Raw genomic sequence first — 21,243 nt, 5'->3', positions numbered from 1 at the left:
GAGTTCCCATCATGGCACAGTGGAAATGAATCTGACTAGGAACCATGAGGTTGCAGGTTCAATCCCTGGTCTCGCTCAGTGGGTTAAGGATCTGGCATTGCCATGAGCTGTGGTGTAGGTCACATACATGGCTCAGATCTGTCATTTCTGTGGCTGTGGTGCAGGCTGGTGGCTACAGCTCCGATTTGACCCCTAGACTGGGACCCTCCATATGCTGTGGATGCAGCCCCCAAAAGACAAAAGACAAAACAAATGATAGTATATTGTTAATAGTAATTAAATTATTTCCTCATTGTACATTACTTGCATAGTTTTCCTGACCCTATGAGAAGGAAAATCAGACTTTAATTATTACAGTAGGAAGTGTTATTCATCTTGGAATAGCTTTGTGAACTCCATTAGTGTTGCGAGACATGTTTTTATAATATTTTCTTAGCCTCTTTGCTGAAAACTCCATCTTGTCCTTCCTTATTTTGTCCTGTCTTCCTGCTTGAGAAACAGTCACGGTGATGGTAAATGACTTAAGCTTAAGAACAAAGACCTAAAGGCATGGGTTATTCGTGGGGTCAGCTGAATGAGGACATAATACATTGGTCTAGGCACGCCAGACCTGTGAAGATTGGCACGCATTTGCACAAGCATGATATGTCCTCTAAAGAGTAAGAGAAAGAGGAACCTCATGGCCAAGTGGTTTATGAGTGGTCGTTAGCAGAATATGCATTAGCAAAGAGAACCAAGGTGCAAACCTAGGCACACAGGGTTGCGCAAATAGGCATGCCATTTGCGGAAGTACAGTGAGGATTCTCTGAAATGCTATGCAGAGATAGCTAACTCAAATGCTAATGATTCTTAAATGCCTAAAGTTTAGAGTAAAAGTTTAACCATCTACCAGCTAAGTGACTTTTAAAATAATAAAAGAACTTATAAAATGATAATAAAAAAACCCTATGTCCTGCACCTACAACCCCCTTTTCACTTGATGTCATCCTCAAGAGCACAATAAAAGCAGTGTGGTTTCTTGAGGCAGGGCTCTTGGTCCCTGATACCTTGAGTCCCCCAGTTCTCACCTTTACTTAAGATAAAAGTCTCTGTGTCTAGTTTTATGTTAACTTTCTTTCCTTAAGTTCCACAGCACCCGTTCTTCAGCACCATCCTGCTGAGCTGGTCTCGGCACATTAGGAAATGCAATTAATCACAAATTGATGTTTTTGTGCTTTGATGAACTGAATTTATTGAGCCTTGACACATTTTTCCCTTTATAAATGGAAAACTAGAAGTATATACTCCTGGGGAATCAAGGTTAGACAACAAAATTTAATAGGATTTTTGTATCAAAGTTGCCATGGAACTTTATTAAGCACTCAGAATCTGTTCTTCTGTCATCATGGCCTCTGGAAAGAAGTTGCTCTTCTTTCTTCAACAATATGAAAAGTACTTTACTTGGGAGAGTCATAATTTGTTTTAATCATTCTGACCTTAAAAATTAAATCATGCTTTTCTCAATCTTTACTACTTTAGTGTGGCTGTCTTTCTCTTCCTTTTTTTCCTTTTAGCTACATATAAAGCTACACTGAGGAAGCCAGCCACCAGATAGAATTGGTCTAAGGATGATTGAGAGACTCAGAATAACACTGAGATTAAGCACATCAACCATCCGCTTTTCATTTTTCTTAAAACATGTTTATTTTCATCAATAAAAAACATTCTAAGAAGTTTATGTTTTATTTGAGCAGGTGTTTTTAAAATTTTTTACATATGAAATTCTAATATTGAATGTATTTTTTTCAAAGTACACAAATACAGATTTTAATACCTTAGTGAGACTATTTTGTTCTATAGCAAAGGGAAAAACAAGGTCAAGAGCATATGTGATTATAATACAGACAGGATAAGGTGATTCCATAAGTTTGTATAAACTGAAGTCCATGGTGGTTCAGAGAAGGACAGATCCTATCTAGTTCAAAACAGGTTAGGCTTCAAGAGAAGGCCTTTGCAGTATGGATAGGGTTTCAGCAACTAGAGGAATAAAACAGTAGTTACTGAGGCAGAATTTATTTGCAAGTTATGTTTGTGGTAGAGTCAGAAAATCAATTTGAATTCAAAGTATAGTGCTTATGTGTGGGGGGAAGGGATGTGGTGAAATGTATAAAAGTACATTTGTTCATGTGGAAGGCATGAATGTTAAATTGAGAAGTTTATAATTCAGAAGGTGGTGGAGAGCAATTGACTGCTTTGATCAGCAGAGTTCCAGAGAAGCTGGAGATCAATGCTTCCCGATCCTAGATGCACTTTACAATTGCTGGAAGAAACTTTTAAGAAATTACTTATGCCAGAACCCCACCCTCACAGATTTAGTTTTATATGTCTAGTGTTAGACAAACATATGCTCTATTTTGATATCACTTATATGTGGAATATAAAATATGGTGCAAGTGCAAATGAACATATGTACAGAAAAGAAACGAACTCTTGGACATGGAGAAGAGACTTGTGGTTGCCAAGGAGAAGAGGGAGGGAGTGGGATGGACTAGGAGTTTGGGGTTAGTAGATACAAACTATTGCATTTGAAGTGCATAAGCAATGAGGTCTTGCCGCATAGCACAGGGAACTTTATCCAATCATTTGTGATGGAACATGATGGAAGATAATATGAGAAAAAGAATGTGTGTGTGTGTGTGTGTGTGTGTGTGTGTGTGTGTGTGTGTATGACTAGGTCATATAGCTGTACAGCAGAAATTGACACATTATAAATGAACAATATTCAAATAAAAATAAAATTTAAAAAATTCTACAGGTCATTATGACATGCAGCCAGTATTATTAATCACTGATACAAGGTTTAAAAAGTTTCAACCTGTCTGCATAATTTGAACTGGATCTGTCTTAATTTGTTTGATTATCTCTTCTTCCATTATATAACAACTGGCAAAATCTAAAGCCTGATTAATGCTCATGAGTCTTTTAAAGAACACAGTTGTGCAGCTCCAACCCTAGACATTTGGCTTCACCTAGTCTGGGGTGGAATCTAGCCATCTGTCTGGCTATGTAGCTACATAAGCCAACATTGTTGAGAACCATTGGTCTAAGAGGAATACATTGAAGAGCCTGAAAAATACTAAAATTTATTTGAATTTTGAAACAAAGTTTGAGTAAAGCACTATTAAGTCTGATTTTCAGCACTTTTTAGTTTTAACATTTTCCTCATCTGGTATTTAATTACATTAGCACTCTCTTTTATGAGGTTTTAACATAGAAACAGCTACCTCACAGTGTTTTCTTGAATGCTAAGTTGGATTGGTCAGGCTTGGAAAGAATTAAGAATAGTCCTAGAATATAGTAAGTTTCCAATTAAAACTCATTACTATGATTACTTTGGGGGTAATCATTTCTACTTTGGAGAGTTATAATGATTTAATTAGTGAATAAAGTACCTAAGAGTGCCTGGTGTATATTAAATGTTAAACAAATAATAGTTTTCTTAAGGGGATATTATTACTTTAATTTGTGGAAATATTGGTAACATAATTCATGCTCTTTTATCTTCAGTATTTTTATTCTGAGGGCACATTTCCATTTAGCTCTGAGAAACATATCTACTACACAGCTAGGATAATCGAGTGATGCCATTGTCATTTAACAAAAGTATTACCAATTAAATCTTATTGATTAGTGCTATGTAAAACACTTCCTTCCTGAATTAATGAATAAAATATTTTCTAGATTAAGCATAGTAATGTTGCCAAAACTCAGCCTGTGTACTCTGTTGCCTAATAGAAACACAGATACAGAATTTATGGTGAAGCAGGGAAAAATAGCTTTTAGTGCTTTGCCAGACAAAGGAGGCCAGAGCAGACTAATGTCCTAAAGACTGTGATTTCCTTTGGGGAAGATTGCAGGGAGTTTTATAGACTAAAGGGAGAAAAATAGGGTTTCATATAAGAACAAGGATTGGGACAAATATGCATTCTTCTTTTTTTGGGGGAACCTTGGTCATCAAAGCTGGTGTCAGGAGATCTTGGCCTGATCCTGGGGGTGGTCTTCTGGGTTATGGCATCTTAACTTTTCCTAGAATAACAATACTTGCAAAAGGGACATATTGATCAGAGATAGAACAAACTAGGAAAGTTCTTGAAAAATATCTTGTGCTTATAATTTTAAACCCACAGGTAATTGTGCTCAAGGCTCCTAATCTTTAGCTTACAGGTGATTTTGTTTAGGGTGAGATCAAATTAAGCAGCACAAGGAAAGGCTCTAAACTCTTCAATTTTAATGTATTCATTTTTGAAAGATATTTTAAGGTTTTATTGAAGGGTATTTTTTCTACAAGGTTGTGAAAGTATTCATTTCTAAAAGAAGCATAAAGGAATATAACTTTTATCCTAAGTGTATAAGATGCCTACATCATCGTGCATATCCTTTGAAAGAGAACCAAGATTCTGCCCCAAGGCTGCACTATTTTTGCTTGACTGTCCCTCCCTTGTCTTTGAATCCTCTCCCCTCCCTTAATCAGCAACTGTCTGAAGCTTCCCCTTAGAACTCGGAGAAGGCCACGGAGGCTGAATGAGATCCACTTTCTAAAGACAAGAAATGGGGGACACAGAAAGACTTTTTACTTGGTTTCAATAATAGAACTGAAAAATTGATTCTAAATGAAATGTTCACCTTCCCTGGTCACATTAAATATTTTAAAAAACTAAAGAATGATACATTTTAAAATTAAGACTAAAATGGTAAGTTGATATTTTTCCATAAGGGTGATTATTTTTTTCAGGTTATCAGAAAAATCTTCCAAAACTTGGAAAAAAATGACAAAATGGCAGGCAACATAGCTTTTCAGTGTCATATAGAGGCAAAAAAAGACAGGTTTTCTAGCAAATATAGTTATTTCAACTCATTGTCTAGTATTGATAAATTATCAGACTTACAGAGTTCCTGTCGTGGCTCAGTGGTTAACAAATCCAACTAGGAACCATGAGGTAGCGGGTCTAATCCCTGGCCTTGCTCAGTGGGTTGAGGATCTGGCATTGCCATGAGCTGTGGTGTAGGTCACAGATACAGCTCAGATCCTGCATTGCTCTAGCTGTAGTGTAGGCCAGCAGCTACAGTTCCCATTAGACTCCTAGCCTGGGAACCTCCATATGCTGCTGGTGCAGCCCTAGAAAAAAGCAAAAAGACAAAAAAAATGATCAGACTTAGTAAAGTAATTTGTTAACATAGATTTTTTTTTTGTTCTATAAAGAAACAAATGATTTCTATCTGTTTGAAAAGATTACATTTTATGACCTATTGGACATTGAGTAATTTTTATGTAACTCAGAAATTTTACCCTAATATTATTTGCAAATTTTTAGCTTTTGAAGTAAAGATTAAAATGTTTTTAACCTCATGCTTGTTCTCTAACCAATGGGGTAAATAAAATATTTCATATATATTCATTGCATATTTGTAGGAAAGTCATTTTTTTGACCTTCTTGAAAATTAGCCTTTAACAATTCTTCTTATCACTGTTTAGCTCTTGAAGGAATATGTGAGGTCCCCTCAGTTTCAACTGAAGCCATATCTCCTTTTTCTCCCATTAGTGGCGTCTGGAAACACAAGGCCATTCTCCTTTTTGTTAAAGGCTTATTCAGAGGCTCCACAGCCTTCTCTTCAATGAACTGAATAAATATGGGGTCTTTCCTCTTTCCCCCTTGGTTTTATTTTTGACTTTTTATATTTATGCTACCCTCTAGAGCTATGACCTAAAACTGGAAATATAGTTTGCTAAGGAGCCAAACCGTTAGGCATAATGGGAGACTGCAATAATTTAATTACTATCTGTTTCCTTGCTTTTTTTTTTTTTTTTTTTTGCTTTTTAAGGCCTCACTTGCAGCATAGGGATGGTCCCAGACAGACTAGGGGTCGAATTGGAGATGCAACTATCTGTTGGTCACAACCACAGCCACAGCAATGTGAGATCCAAGCCACATCTCTACAGCTCACAGCAACAATGGATCCTTAACCCACTGAATGAGGCCAGGGATCAAACCTGCATGAGTTGGTTTGTTACCACTGAGCTACAATAGGAACTCCCTTTTCCTTTGTTTTTAAAATCAAATAATAGGTCGTTACCATATATTGGTTGGCTTGTCTCCTCCCTTTTGTGTTTTTTACTTTCCTTCTGAAAGTGTGCATAGTCTGCATTTTTGCATCTTGCAATTCAACCATTTTTGCATAATTATTAACAACAAAGAAAGAAAAAATATTTAAAAGGATTTATTTTTAAAACTTCCAAAGCACATTTTGCACTATCTGAAATTGTAATGTTTCATTCTCCTTGCAAGTGTATATTTTATTTTATTTTATTTTTATTTATTTATTTATTTATTTATTTATTTGTCTTTTGGCCATTTCTTGGGCTGCTCTCATGGCATATGGAGGTTTACAGGCTAGGGTTCTAATCGAAGATAGAGCCACAGCAATGCGGGATCAGAACCATGTCCTACACCACAGCTCACAGCAACACGGATCCTTAACCCACTGAGCAAGGCCAGGGATTGCACCTGCAACCTCATGGTTCCCAGTCGGATTTGTTAACCACTGAACCACAGTGGGAACTCCCGCAAGTGTATATTTTAGAAAATTATTTTATTGAAATATAGTTGGTGTATAAAGTTACATGTTATAGGTGTACAATACAGTGATTCACAATATTTAAATATTATACTTGATTTATAGTTATTATGAAATATTGGCTATATCCCCTGTGTTGTACAATATATAGCTTATTTTATACATTATAGTTTTTACCTCTTAGTCCCCTATCCCTATGTAAAGAAGATTAACTCCTTGCCTTTTTGTTCTATTTTTTGCTATTTGTTTTATTACCCTTGCAAGTATATATTATTTTTAATCAAGAAAATTAACTCATCTTTTTATGACATTTTTGTATTTTCATCCAAATTTTAAACATCATTTAAGTGGATTTGGGATTCTTCACCTCCTTTTCTGATTACAAAAGAATATGGGCAATTTATCTTTAAAAAATATTTAAGGATTCTTAATCCCATACCTCTATCTTGTCCCTCCCTCTTTTCCTCTACTCACTGGTTCCCTCTAGTTTGTTCTATCTGTGAGTCTGTTTCTGTTTTGTTTTATATAAACTATTACATATAAAATAAATAGGCAACAATGATATATTGTACTGGACAAGTAAATATAGGAATTATTTTGTAATAACTTTAAATAAGGTATAATCTATAAAAATATTGAATCACTGTACTATGCACCTAAAATTAACATAATATTGTAAATCAACTATACTTCAAAAAAAAATTAAGGATCCCTAGATTTTTTTATTAAAACAATCTAATGGTCTGATATAAATCAATATTAATTGCTGCCTGATTAACCTTAATTTCCATTGTCCCATGACTGCTGGAAAATGTATTTGATTATATTAATAAACATACCTTTTTTAAGCATTATTTCTAGTTCTTATTTTGCACAGAGAGCTATTTGTTTAGATAAATAAATTTTGTGATTAAACTTCACATGTCCTTTGTGTTATAATTTCACCTTTTTTGCTCTATATTTCTATTTTTTTTAACAAATACTATATTTGAATTGAAAAGGAGGAGAAGAGATCATAATTCCATTAAGCTTTTAAAAAAGCAGATCATTTAATGTTTAACATAACCATTTAAAGTCAGCACTAGTATCCCTATCTTGGAGATGAGAGAACTGAGACTTAGAGAAGGTTAAATAATATAGTAAATAGAGGAATAATTTTGCTGAATCAAAACAGAATTTTTGCCCTTAAAATTATTATAACTAGGTCATGAGTATTAAAAAATAAAACTCAGTTCCCTGATGACATAGTACATTAAGAATCTGGCATTGTAACTGCTGTGACTGGGGCCACTGCTGTGGTGCAGGTTTGATCTCTGGCCAGGGAATTTCTGCTGCTAAAACAAACCCAAAATAGAATAAAAATTAAAAATAAAAAATTTAACTGAGTAAATTTGATGATCTAATTGACTTTATTTAACAATTCATGAATTGAGTAATATCAATAGCAAATAGAAAGGAGTTCCAAAGAGTTACAGAAAAAGAAAGGTTTTTAAAGATGGAACAAGGAAGTGATAAAGAATTATTTCAGGCAGGCAAGGCAACTTTCCTTTGGAAGAAGGCAGGTGTTCATCTGACAGATTACTTCGCAGGGGTTGGCCAAGAAATTCCATACTGGTTAAGATTATATTTCTAGGAGAGGATGAAACTCTAATTAGGTTAGTTATTAAATCTAGATTCCCTGGTGTTGGCCTTAGCATAGTGACTCCATTTTTGGCCTTTTTTTTTTTTAAACATGGGTTAAGAGGTGGGGAGGACAATATTTTGGAAAATTAACTTCGGCAATGTGACCACAAAATTGAAGGAAGAAACTACTGGAGACAATGAGTCATTTAAGATATTGATAACAATGAGGTAATGAAAATAGAGAAGAGGATATAGACTTAAGACACATTAATGACTTCAACATGACTAGATGAATAGGGAATGAGGGCTTAAATATTGCCTTATGAGAGTTAACTTGTGTTGCTAACTGAATCATGTGCAAAATAAACTTACACTATTCAAAGGTGATCTGGACCTACAGCATTAACATTGCCTAGAAGCTTGTTAAAAACACAAATTTCAAGGCTCCATCTGTGAACCATACTAGTGATTTGAAATAGGTCCACAGATTCTTCAACACCCTCTGCTTCTCCTACTCTTAAATATGGACCAATTTTGTGACTTGCTTCTAATAAACAGATAAAATGCAGTAGTGATTGTATGTGACTTTAGAGACTAGGTCAGAAAAGGCTTCACAACTTCTTGCTTTCCTTTGGATCACTTGTCTGGAAGAATGGCAGCTGACATGTCATGAAGACATTTAAACAACCAATGGAAAGGCCCCATTTGATAAAATGATGAGTCTTTCTGCAAAAAACAACAAAAAAAAATGATATGACTAAACCATCTTGCCAGCATATTCTCTAGTTCAGTAACTCTTTGGATGACTGCAACCTCTGTCAACAGCTTGATTGTAACCTCATGAGGTACATAACTCCTAATTGACCTACCCTTGAATTCTCAATCTACAAAAGTTATTTAAGATAATAAATGTTTGTTGTCTTAAGCTGCTAAGATTTGAGGTAATTTAAATGCAATGATAGATAATTCATATCCACACTGAATTTGAATTTCTATTGATGGTGCCTTCCACATGGTTTAGTGAGTTCTCCAGGTGATTCTGATTCATAAAGTTTGAAAATCACTTATTGAAGGAAGACAGAATAGTAACCTATTTGAATATATTAACATTATCTGAGGAAAGACTCTGCGAAGCATGAGGAGTTAGTCACAGGGATAAAGCATGGCAATTATCATTCAAATACTTCCAGAGAAAAGAGAGCCTTTATTATCAGAAACTGAGTATTTCTCCTTCCAATGGTACAATTATTTGTAAAATGATGCAGAAAACTATTTAACAAATGATGTTGGGGCATGGGAGGATCCATACACAAAAATAAGAAATAATCTCTCACATTATAAATATAAACACATTCTATACGGACTAAGCCCCAAAGGTGAAGACAGTGTCATTTTTCTCTATCTATCTATCTATTTATCTATCTACTATCTCTATGTCATTAAAATAGGGAAAGATTTAATAACAAATCACCAAAATATAAAATATAACCAAAAGGAATCATGAATGCAACATGAAAATTAAGAAATTTTGAAAATGAAATCACCATAAACAAAAGGAAAGCCAAACCATGTAGTAGGATAAGCTATCTGCAAACTATTTAACCATGAAAGCAATTAATTTGGGAAGTATGGTGACTTACAAATTCATGAGAAAAGACAAAACACGAAGGTAGGGAAAACAATGGACAAACCTGGGAAAGAAGCAATTAAATTACAGAAATCCAAATAATCAGTGAACACATATTAATTTTTGAAATGAAGAATTTAAAAAATATGTATCATTTCACACACACCCTACAGACAAATTTAAAGTCTGGTAATACTAATGTTGAAGTTGTAGAGAAATAATAAATATTATCTATTGCTAATGGGATTATAAATTAGAGAACTTGAAAATGCCTTATACAAATGATGATACCCATAAATTTTATCAAGCAATAACACTTGAGGGCTATAAACTCTTGTAAATACTCAAAGAAGACATGTATAAATGTGTACATACTATGTTGTTTGTATGAATGTAAAAGTAGAAACAGCCTAACTCTCCATCAATAGGATTATGGGTAAACAATAGTTTATTCTTATAGTAGAATATCATACAACCATTAAAATGAATAGATTATATCTATGGATATCAATGCAATTACATAACATAATTTTGAGGAGAAAATAATGATAATGTTCACTGAGATTTAGTGATTGACTACTAATTCCAGATACTTTTCTAAAGACATTGTGTGTGTTAACTCATTTAATCCTTAAAACCTTATGAGGCAGATGGTATTATTAAGCCTATTTACATATGGAAGAATGGTCACATAAACTTAAGTAAATTATTCAAATTTATACAAATAGCAAGTATTGAATAAGAGATCTATCTTCCTTGTATATATATAATGTGTAAAATGATACAGATAGTACAAATAATTTATATAATTTTTAAAATACCAAAAAGCACCATCAGCAATTTTTAGCATATATAACTATATGAGAAATATATTTGAGAATGGCACATGCCAACATCAAGATCATGGTTTTATTTTAAGGAAAGGATGTGGGAAGTGTGCATGTGTGTGAGAGGTTTGTGATTTTTTTGAAGAGAAAATTAAGCAGAAATGGAAAAATTTATTTAAATGTTGTGATTATATGGATGTTTGTTATATTATTTTTTTTATTTTCTGTATGCTTTGAATCTGAAGGAGAAGAGTGAAGCATGTGTTACAGCTTTTTGGAGGGCTTCCTAAGAGGCAAGTGACTTGTTACTTACAAGGGAGCTTCTGTAACATTATCAGCAGATTTGCAAGCAGAAACATTACTGACTAGAAGGAAGTGGGGTAATATATTTAAAGTGCTGAAAGAAAATGCCAACCAAGGATACCATGCCTCTCAAAAATACCCTTCAAAAATAAAGGCAAAATAAAGAATTTCCCAGATAAACAAAAGTTGAGGGAGTTCACCACTAGACCTTCTTCACAAGAAATAATAAGTTTAGTCCTGCAAATGGAAAAAAAAGGAATCTAGACAGCAACACAAAAGTATATGAAAACATAAATCTTGCCAGTAAATATAAATATATATTAAAATACAGAATATTATAGTATTGTAGTAGTGGTGCATAGAGCAATTTTGATTCTGATATTAACTTTAAAAAAACAAAAGTATAAAATAACTCTAAAGCTATGAATGTATATACAATATATTAAGATGTAATTGTGACATGAATTACATGAATTGGTGGTGAGAAGATGTAAAATAATAAAGTTTTGCTATATGATTGAAGTTATTTTCAGCTTAAAATATATTGTTAAAAGATGCTTTCTATAAGCTTCTCAATGAGCAAAAATAAGACAATGAAGACACACAAAAGAAAATGAGAGGGAGTGATGTCATCTATGTCATCAAGATGAAGACATAGGTTGTTTCTGATTTTGCCTTTCCCTACCCCCTGCACAAAAAAAGAAGAAAAAAAAAAAAAAACCTGACAACTATTCAAGATCACCGCACCACTGAGTGAATTCTAGAACATCAGAGTGAAGATGAAGCAATGCCCTGAACCTCAGATGCCAAAGCAAACTGCATTAGAAGGGCAGGAGAAGTGGCTACATGTTGACTGCATTGACCCTCCTTTCAGACAGCGCAGCACTGCAAGGAGAGGTTTCTCCTTAGTGTCCAGTTTCTCTGAGAAAAGAGAATCTAGAGGGGTCAACCAGCCCTCTCCAGCATTGTGGGTTGATATGCAAGAGCCCATATTCTGATATTGTATTATAAGGATTACAGGGCTCAACTACTGTGATAAAAAACAAGGAAACAATTTGCAACAACAAGCACATGGTATTTTGGCAGACAAGGTTCATATCTGCAGTCCCATGTAGAAATCCCAAACATCAGTTTACTCATCTGCAGAAACAAGTTGAGGATGCACTCTGATCAGGGAACTTGTCAGAGTGCAGATTTGCATGATGCAGATCCTCAGAAAAGCAATTTTGCCAGCCCTAGAGCCTAGTATGCCCACATTTAGGTAAGGAGCTAAATTACAGCCCTACCCACTGTGGAAAGTGTCATCAGGCCCCATCTGAACAAAAGGGCTTATGACAACTTTTGGAAGCAGTGCAGACTAGGTGAGCAAGCAGAGATGATCACCCCCAGAGCAAAGATAGGTCCAGGTGTGTAGTTGTTCCCATGCTATGCATTGGCAGGGGAATGGATCTGCTACTAAGACTGAGTATAGCTCTCAGACTCTCCCAACTGGAGAAGTTGGTAAATCCAGAATAGCCTAGAGAAGACCCTCCTCCACCAAGCCAGGCTAGGGAAATAAGATTTATTCCCCTTCACTCTGGAGATTGTCTTCTAGCCCAATATAATCAGAAGACCTTAAGACAACTCTTGGAAGTTCTGTGGCCCAGGGGCACTTGAGCCAATAATTTGCAGAGCAAAGCCAGTGGTCCTATTCAGTCAAAAAACAGGAAGTGTGGTTCAGCTTGAGTTAATACCATAAATGAAGTGCTTTGTTGGCTTTAGAGTTATTTCTCCTTCTGTGTCTTGGATAGGAATTTAATTCATAGCTTCACTTATCACTGAAAACAGTCTTCAGCTTCTCCAACCATGAAACCAAACCAGAGGACAGGAGAAGCTGCATAGCTCATTCAACAGCCCTATGTACCATTGCACTTAAATAGAAACTACATCGCATAGCTTCCATCTTCTGCAGAGCAAAACTTGTCCCACTTGGCCAGAGAATTCAGCACACAATCTGGCATGATTTGGGGCCCCAAACAGTGAGCTGTATAGGCTTTGGGTCTAATACTGCTGCCTTTTCAGGACAGGGAAGCTAATTCATAGCCCCATCTACTCTATATAGTACCCAGTCACCACTATATAATAACCCTGAATAGACAATCCAGGCAACTGCAGAGCCCACTCTACAGTCTAATTTGGAAACCTGCATTTCTATCCAACTCTTCTCAGCCAGTGGCACACTTCCCATCCCCATGCTCAGAGCTTGAACATTTGGCTTGTCCCCAAATAGATCATAATAGCAGGCCCTACTTGCCCACTTGTATCTGCCAAAGTAACCCTATTAGGTCTGAAAGAGGAGCTCAATTACTCAAATGCACAGATAAAAATGTTAGAAATCAAAGATCACAAATATTAGGTAAATTTGACACCACCGAAAGAACATAATAAAGTTCCAATAACAAACCCTAAAGAAAAGTAGATCTATGAACTGTCAGAAAAAGAATTCAGAATAATCCTTTTAAGGAATTTTAGTGAAAACATAGACAGAAAATTAAACAAAATTAGGAAAACAATGGCATGAACAAGATAAGAATTTCAACAAGGAAATGCCAAATATATATATAAAAAAATCATACCATGCATCTTCTCTGATTCCAATGGCATGAAACTAGAAATCAATAACAAGAGGAAAGCTAGAAAATTCAGAAGAACATGATAAACAACACTCTCCTGAACAATCAATGAATCAAGAAGAAATTAAAGGGAAAATGAAAATTTTTTGAGACAAATGAAAATGGAAACACAGCATACCAGAACTTATGGGATGCAGCAAAAGCAGTCTTAACCATTTACAGCAATAAACACCTACCTTAAGAAGCAACAAAAATCCCAATAAACAATCTAACTTTACACCTTAAGAAACTAGAAATATAAGAACAAACTGAGCCCAAAGTTTGCAAAGGAATGATAATAAAACCAGAGAAGAAATTAATGAAATAGAAAACAGAAAAACAATAAAATGATTAACCAAACTATGAGTTGGTTTTTTGAAAATATTAACAACACTGACAAACCCTCAGTTAAATTAACCAAGGAAAAAGAGCAGAAATAAATTAAAATAAAAATGAAAAAGGAGATATTACAACTGATTTTACAGAAATACAAAGGATCATAAGAGCCAAAAAACTACACCACCCTGAATACATGAAAAAAATCTTAGAAATATACAATTTACCTGGAGTGAATAAGTAGAAAATAGAAAATCTGAATATTCCAATTACTGGTAAGGAAATTGAATCAGTAATCAAAAATCTCCCAGGCAAGATAAATCCAGGGTTGAATGGCTTCACTGGTGAATTTTACCAAACACTCAAGAAGAATGAATACCAGTTCTTCTCAAAATCCAAAAAATGAAAGAGGAAGGAGCACTCCCAAGCTCATTTTACAAGGCCAAGTTTATCCTTATACCAAACCAGAAAAAGACACTATTAGAAAAGAAAACCATGGGACAATATCTCTAATAAATATAGATGTAGAAATTCTCAATAAAACACTAGCAAGCCTAATGAAGCAACATTTTAAAAGGATGCAGTGTAGTTCAACATACAAATCAATTTATAAATCTCATTAATAAAATGAAAGAAACAAATCATATGATCATCTCAATAGATGCAGAAAAACATTTCACAAAACTCAACATCCATTCATAATAAAAACTCACAACAAAGTAGCCCATGGAAGGAATACATTTCAACATATATGACAAGACCACACCTAACATAATATACAACAGTGAAACATTGAAAATTTTTTCTTTAAGACCAGGAGCAAGAAAAGAGTGCTGATGTAGTGGCTGCTGCGAGAGGTCGGTACACAGCAACTTTCATGAGGCATTATCTGCTGACTATCCAAGATACCTACTGCCAGGTGTAGGCCTACAGCCACAAGGTGGGCATGCTGCACATTACCAACACTACTGGCAGCAGTTGCTACTGGACCCTGCAGCACCTCACTGTTGCCAGAGGTCACACTTTCATCCATGTCTACTCTGTCACTAAGAAGCAAATACTGGAGGAGCTGAATCCTTCTATGAGCTGATCTTTGAGATCAAAGGCAACAATCTGAAAAAGTACCCAATCATCCTGTGAGCAACAAGTGTAATGAGAGCTGACAGGAAGTGAATGAGAATGTGCATTAGAGTGGAATTGCACCTTCCTGGAGACTTCTGCATAGATAAATATCAATGTGCAGCAGTGATTGCTGAACCACTAGAAAAATCCCACTGCAGGTGCTCAGCCTTAGAAGAAATCCCAGATCTTCAAGACTGCCAAGAAGCTGTTGGGAAAGTGCATCATCATGTGAGCCTTGGGTCTCAGGAGCCCAACCTTCTTCAGTGTGCCAAAAACATGACCCTATCTCATTGTGATGTGTCACATGTACATGACTGATTTTGTGTTGTGTTTTGGATTGTAACAATTATATGTCAATAAATGTTCCTTGTGAGTTAATAATGTTTCCTTTTCCCAGGCAAGATAATTCAAATTATTAAAATATTGACATTAGAGGAGGAGAGGAAAAAGGAACATGATGAATGTAAAGGACAAGACTTGGGCAGACTTTAGGGATTAATGTTTGAGGAATAATGAAATAACAAAATGAAAGATGCCATTGCTCTCCTTGTAATCCTATTGTTGTGCATTATTTTTAAACATTTCAAGTCCTGTAAATGTCTAATATATTCCCGTTGTATATTTAATTGTTAAGAAACATGTTTTGCAACAAAAGCTTTGAGAGATGACTGTGAGATAGATTTACTAAACATGATAAATGAATATTCTATAGCTGATCAGTGAGGATGGTAGCAGAGAAAACTGAAAGTGGAACTTAATATATTCTAGTTGTTTCCTAAGTGATTTAAAAATTTTGACCTAAATTGAGAACTACGTCTAGTCACTTATGATAGAGCATGATAATTTAGAAAAAAGAATCTATACACGTATGGTTAACTGGGTCACCATGCAATACAGTCAAAAATTGACAGAACACTACAAAAAAGATATAAATGAAAAAAAAACAAAAATCATTAAAAAAATAACATTTCTGAAACCACAAAACAATCAAGTCCCACTTTACAAAAATAAAATAAAATAAAATAAAATAAAATAAATTAAAATATCATTGATTTATAATATTCCTTCAATTTCTGTTCTACAGCAAATTGACCTAGTCATACATACATATGTACATTCTTTTTTCACATTATCCTCCATCATGCTCCATCATAAGTGACTAGATATAGTTCCCAGTGCTATACAGCAGAAGTAAATCAACCATATTTTAATAAAACATTACTTAGGAGTTACCATTGTAGCACAATGGTGATGAACCCAACTAGTATCCATGAGGGCACAGGTTTGATCCCTGGCCTTGCTCAGTTGGTTAAAGATCTGGCATTGCCATGAGCTGTGGTATAGTTTGCATATGTGGCTCAAATCCCACGTTGCTATGGCTGTGGCATAGTTACAGCTCTGATTTGACCTCTAGTCTGAGAACTTCCATATGCTCTGGGTGAGGCCCTAAAAAAAAAAGATGTTAACTCTATAGTCAGAGAGTTTTTTAGAAAATTATAGAACAGACAAAATTAATTAATGTTATAGAGTGAAATGAATAACTTGTATAAGTTATGTACATCAATTGTTTATACAGTGAGACAAAGTTCACTTTAGAAACAATGATGAGAAGACAAAATGACCTGGAAGAATGCATAAGTGATCTGGAAGATAGAATAATGGAAATCACACCATCAGAAGAGAAGAGAGAAGAGAGAAAGAAAAATGAAAAAAGACAACATATGTGATCTTTAAGATAAAATCAAGCATGCCAACAATCTCATTATAGGGGTTTCAGAAGGAGAAGAAAGAGATAGAATATATATTTTAAGAAATTATGGCTGAAAATTTCCCAAACCTAAAGAGGAAAACAGATATCCAGGTACAAGAATCACAAAGGGTCCCAAACAATATGCACCCAAACAGACCCAAACCAACAGTTATCATAATTAAAATAGTAAAAGTTAAATATAAGCAGATAATTCTAAAGGCTGCCAGAGAGAAAGAAAGAATCATATAAAGGGGAATCCCCATAAGGCTATCAGCTGATTTCTTTGCAGAAACTTTGCAGGCCAGAGGGAGTGGCATGATATATTCAAAGAGCTGAAAGGAAAAATATTTTTAACTTAGTATAGTCTACCCAATAAGATTATAATAGGGTAGAAGAGATAATGAACTTCTCAGACAAGCAAAAACAAATAATTCAACAATACTAAACATATCCTAAAAGAAATGTTGAAGGTTCTTCTCAAAATTGAAAAGAAGTAAGAATATACAGGAAAGTGAAAATCCCAATAGAAAAGGTAAATATACAGTAAAGATTGATGATTGCTTAAATAAGCCATATGTAGTTTAAAAGATAAAAATTTGTAAAATCAATTATAACTACAATAAACAGTAAAGGGATAAGCATGAAGATATAAAATATAAAAAACACAAAAATGGGAGAAGGCAGGAAAAAAATGTAGAAATTTTTAGAATGTGTTCGAACTAATATGACTATCAGTTTAAATCAAATAGAAATAATTATGACTCAACATATATGAATCCCATGGCAATCACAAATCCACTGATAAAAACCAGAAAGAAAGGAATCCAAGCATACTAAAAGATGAAATCATCAATACAAAATGAGAGAAATAAAAAGAAATGAACAGAGAAGAAATAGAAAAACAACTGGAAAATAAGTAATAAATGGCAATATGGCCATACATATCAAAAATTAATTTAAATGTAGGTGGACTCAATCAAAAGACATAGGTGTGTTGCAATTTATGTTAGAGTGTTCTATGTTTTCCTCTAGGAGTTTTATAGCATCAGATCTGGCATTTAAGTCTTTAATTCATTTTGAGTTTATTTTTTATATAGTATTGGAGAATGTTCTAATTTTATTCTTTTACGTGTAGCTGTCCAGTTTCTCTAGTACCACTTATTGAAGAGATTATCTTTTCTCCATTGTATATTCTTGCTTTCTTTGTCATAGATTAATTGACCATAAGTTCATGGTTTATTTTTTTTGCTATCCTGATTCATTTATCTATATGTCTGTTTTTGTGCCAACACTATACTGTTTTGATTCCTGTAGTTTTGTAGTATAGTCTGAAGTCAGGGAACAGGATTCCTCCAGCTCTGTTCTTTCTCAAGATTGTTTTATCTATAAGAAAATTTATAAAAATTATTCTAGTTCTATGAAGAAGTCACTATTATTTTGAAAGGAATTGCATTGAATCTGTAGCTAGCCTTGGGCAGTATAGTCATCTTAACAATATTAATTCTTCTAATCCAAGGATATGGTATGTTTTTCCATCTGTTTGTGTCACCTTCAATTTCTTTCATTAGTGCCTTGGAGTTTTCAGAGTACAGGTATTTTGCCTCCTTAGGTAAGTTTATTGCTAGGTATTTTATTCTTTTTTGAGGTGATGGTAAATGGAATTGTTTCCTTAATTTCTCTCTCTCGTACTTGGTTGCTAGTGTATAGAAATTCAACAGATTCATGCATATGAATTCTGAAGCTTGAAACCTTACTGAATTCATTCATGAATTCTACTAGTTTCTCAGTAGTGTCTTTTGGATTTTCTATGCAAAGTATCGTGTCATCTGTAAACAGTGACACTTTTCCCTCTTCGTTTCCAGTTTGGATTCCTTTTATTTCTTTTTCTTTGATTGCTGTGGCTAAGTCTTCTGGGTATGTATCCAAAAACAAGCAAGCAAACAAAAACACTAATTCAAAAAGATACATGCACCCCAGTGTTCATAACAGCATTATTTACAATTGCCAATATATGGAAGCAAGCTGAGTCCATTAGCAGACAAATGGATAAAGATGATGTTGTATATACTACTTGGCCATTAAAAAAGAACAAAATTCTTGTCATTTTCAGCAATATGGATGGACTTGGAGGACCTTATGCTAAGTGAAATAAATCAGACAAATACTATATGATATCACTTATAGATGGAATCTAAAAATACAAAAAAATAGTGAATATAAGAAAAAAATCAGACTCAGATATAGAGGAAAAAATAGTGGTTACCAATGGGGGAGCAAATAGGGTAAGGGGAGTGGGCATTACAAACTATTGGGTGTAAGATAGGCTACAAGTTTATATTGTACAACATGGGACATATAGTCAAATTTTGTAATAACTATAATGGAGTGTAAGCTTTTTATTTTTTTCTTTTTTTAGGGCCACACCCATGGAAGTTCCCAAATTAGGTGTTGAATTGGAGCTACAGCTGCTAGCCTACACCACAGCCACAGCAACGTGGGTTCCAAGCTGTGTCTGTGACCTATACCACAGCTCATGGCAATGCCAGATCCTCAATCCACTGAGTGAAGTCAGGGATCAAACCCACATCTTCATGGATAGTAGTTGTATTTATTTCTGTTGTGCCACAGTGGGAACTCCATGGAGTGTAACCTTTAAACATCTTATAAAATTAAAAAAAAATGAAGACAACAAAGCCAAAAAAAAAACCCACTTACATAAACACATTCTGTATATAGCACCATTCCCAGTCAAGAGAAATATAAAACAAATGTAAAGATGCAGATTACAACATAACTGCATAATTAACTATAGTTTCACTCCACTACTGGAATAGTTTTGTAGCTACCTCCTATTGCTATTGCAGTGTGCTCAAGTGTTGAAAATATTTGCTTAGATTGTGTGATGCTAATCATCATCTGTGAGCAGTTCATCTCCAGTAAATTGCATATTACAGTAAAAAGTGATCTCTTATGGTTCTCATGTATTTCTCTTTGTGTTTAGTTCAATACGCTAAACCTTGAATAACATGATGGAACCCATATGAGGTGCCACTAATGGTGCTGGAAATGCCCCTAAGAAGAAAAAATCATTATGTTACAAGGAGAAAGTTGAATTGCTTGATATATACCAAAGATTGAGGTCTGCCATTTCAAGATATATAAATACAGTGTAAGAACTACTGTAAAAAAGAAAAGTAAATTTGTGAAGCCATAACTGCAACTACACCAGCAGGAACAAAAACCTTGCACTTTTGGCAATTTTCATATTGAAAAACGCAGGTTTCATGTGGACACAGGATTGTTGTAAGAAAGACATACCTAGAGACTGTGATATGATTTGAGAAAAAGTGAAGTCATTGTGTGACAACTTAAAGAAAAAGGAAGGTGAATAAAGTTGAGAATTTAATGCCAGCCAAGGATGGTTTGATGATTTTAGAAATAGATTCAACTTTTTAATGTCAAGTTAACAAAGAAGCAGTTTCTAACAACCAAGTCAGCAGATGATTTCCCAGATGTCATTATGAAAATCATTAAGGAGAAAGGATATCTGCCTGAACATGTTTTTAAAATTATTTCTTATTAAGTTATAGTTAATTTACAATGTTCCTTTAATTTCTGTTGCATAGCAAAGTGGTTTTTTTTTTTTTGTTTTTTTTTTTTTTTTTTTTTTTTGTCTTTTTGCCATTTCTTGGGCCGCTCCTGTGGCATATGGAAGTTCCTAGGCTAGGGGTCAAATTGAGCTGTAGCTGCCAGCCTACGCCAGAGCCACAGCAACGCAGGATCTGAGCCACATCTGCAACCTACACCACAGCTCATGGCAATGCTGGATTATTAACCCACTGAGCAAGGGCAGGGATCAAACCCACAACCTCATGGTTCTTAGTCAGATTCGTTAACCACTGCGCCACAACAGGAACTCGGTAAAGTGTTTTTTAATGCAGACTATGTTGGGAAAAAATGCCACAAAGTGCTGAGACTAGCTCAGCAGGATGGGGCTGAAGAATGGGTGCTGTGGAACTTAAGGAAAAAAGTTAACATAAAGTAAGACACAGAGACAGTAAAGGTGGGAGCCAGGGGACCCAAGGTCTCTGGAACTAAGAGCCCTGCCTCAAGAAACCACACCGCTTTTATATTATTCTTTTGATGAGATCACATAAGGAGGGGCTATGGGTGGATGATCAAGCAAGATTGGAAAAACACGTCTTGTGACATCTCCCCCTTTTTGTTTTTGCAGGAGGACAAAAATAGATCTTGCAACTTCTTTTCTTCATTACTTCTTAAATCACTCGCTTCGTGCATCTATATACAGAACATGAATCCAAGTTAAGTCTCACGTGGAACTCCTTGGGCTTCAGCTGTGCTTAGACTGACCAGTTTCCAGGGGTCAGTTTC

General features: G+C 34.7%; 1 pseudogene; it reads left to right on the top strand.

Moving 5' to 3' along the window:
* Window positions 1-15,333, top strand: part of LOC100525022 — a 38,352-nt pseudogene extending 23,019 nt beyond the window's left edge.

The sequence above is a fragment of the Sus scrofa genome, chromosome X (genome assembly GCF_000003025.6).
Source record: "Sus scrofa isolate TJ Tabasco breed Duroc chromosome X, Sscrofa11.1, whole genome shotgun sequence".
In the NCBI taxonomy this organism is placed as follows: domain Eukaryota; kingdom Metazoa; phylum Chordata; class Mammalia; order Artiodactyla; family Suidae; genus Sus; species Sus scrofa.
Note: the sequence above shows the minus strand (reverse complement) of the source record. Positions and strands in the feature narration are given on the sequence as shown.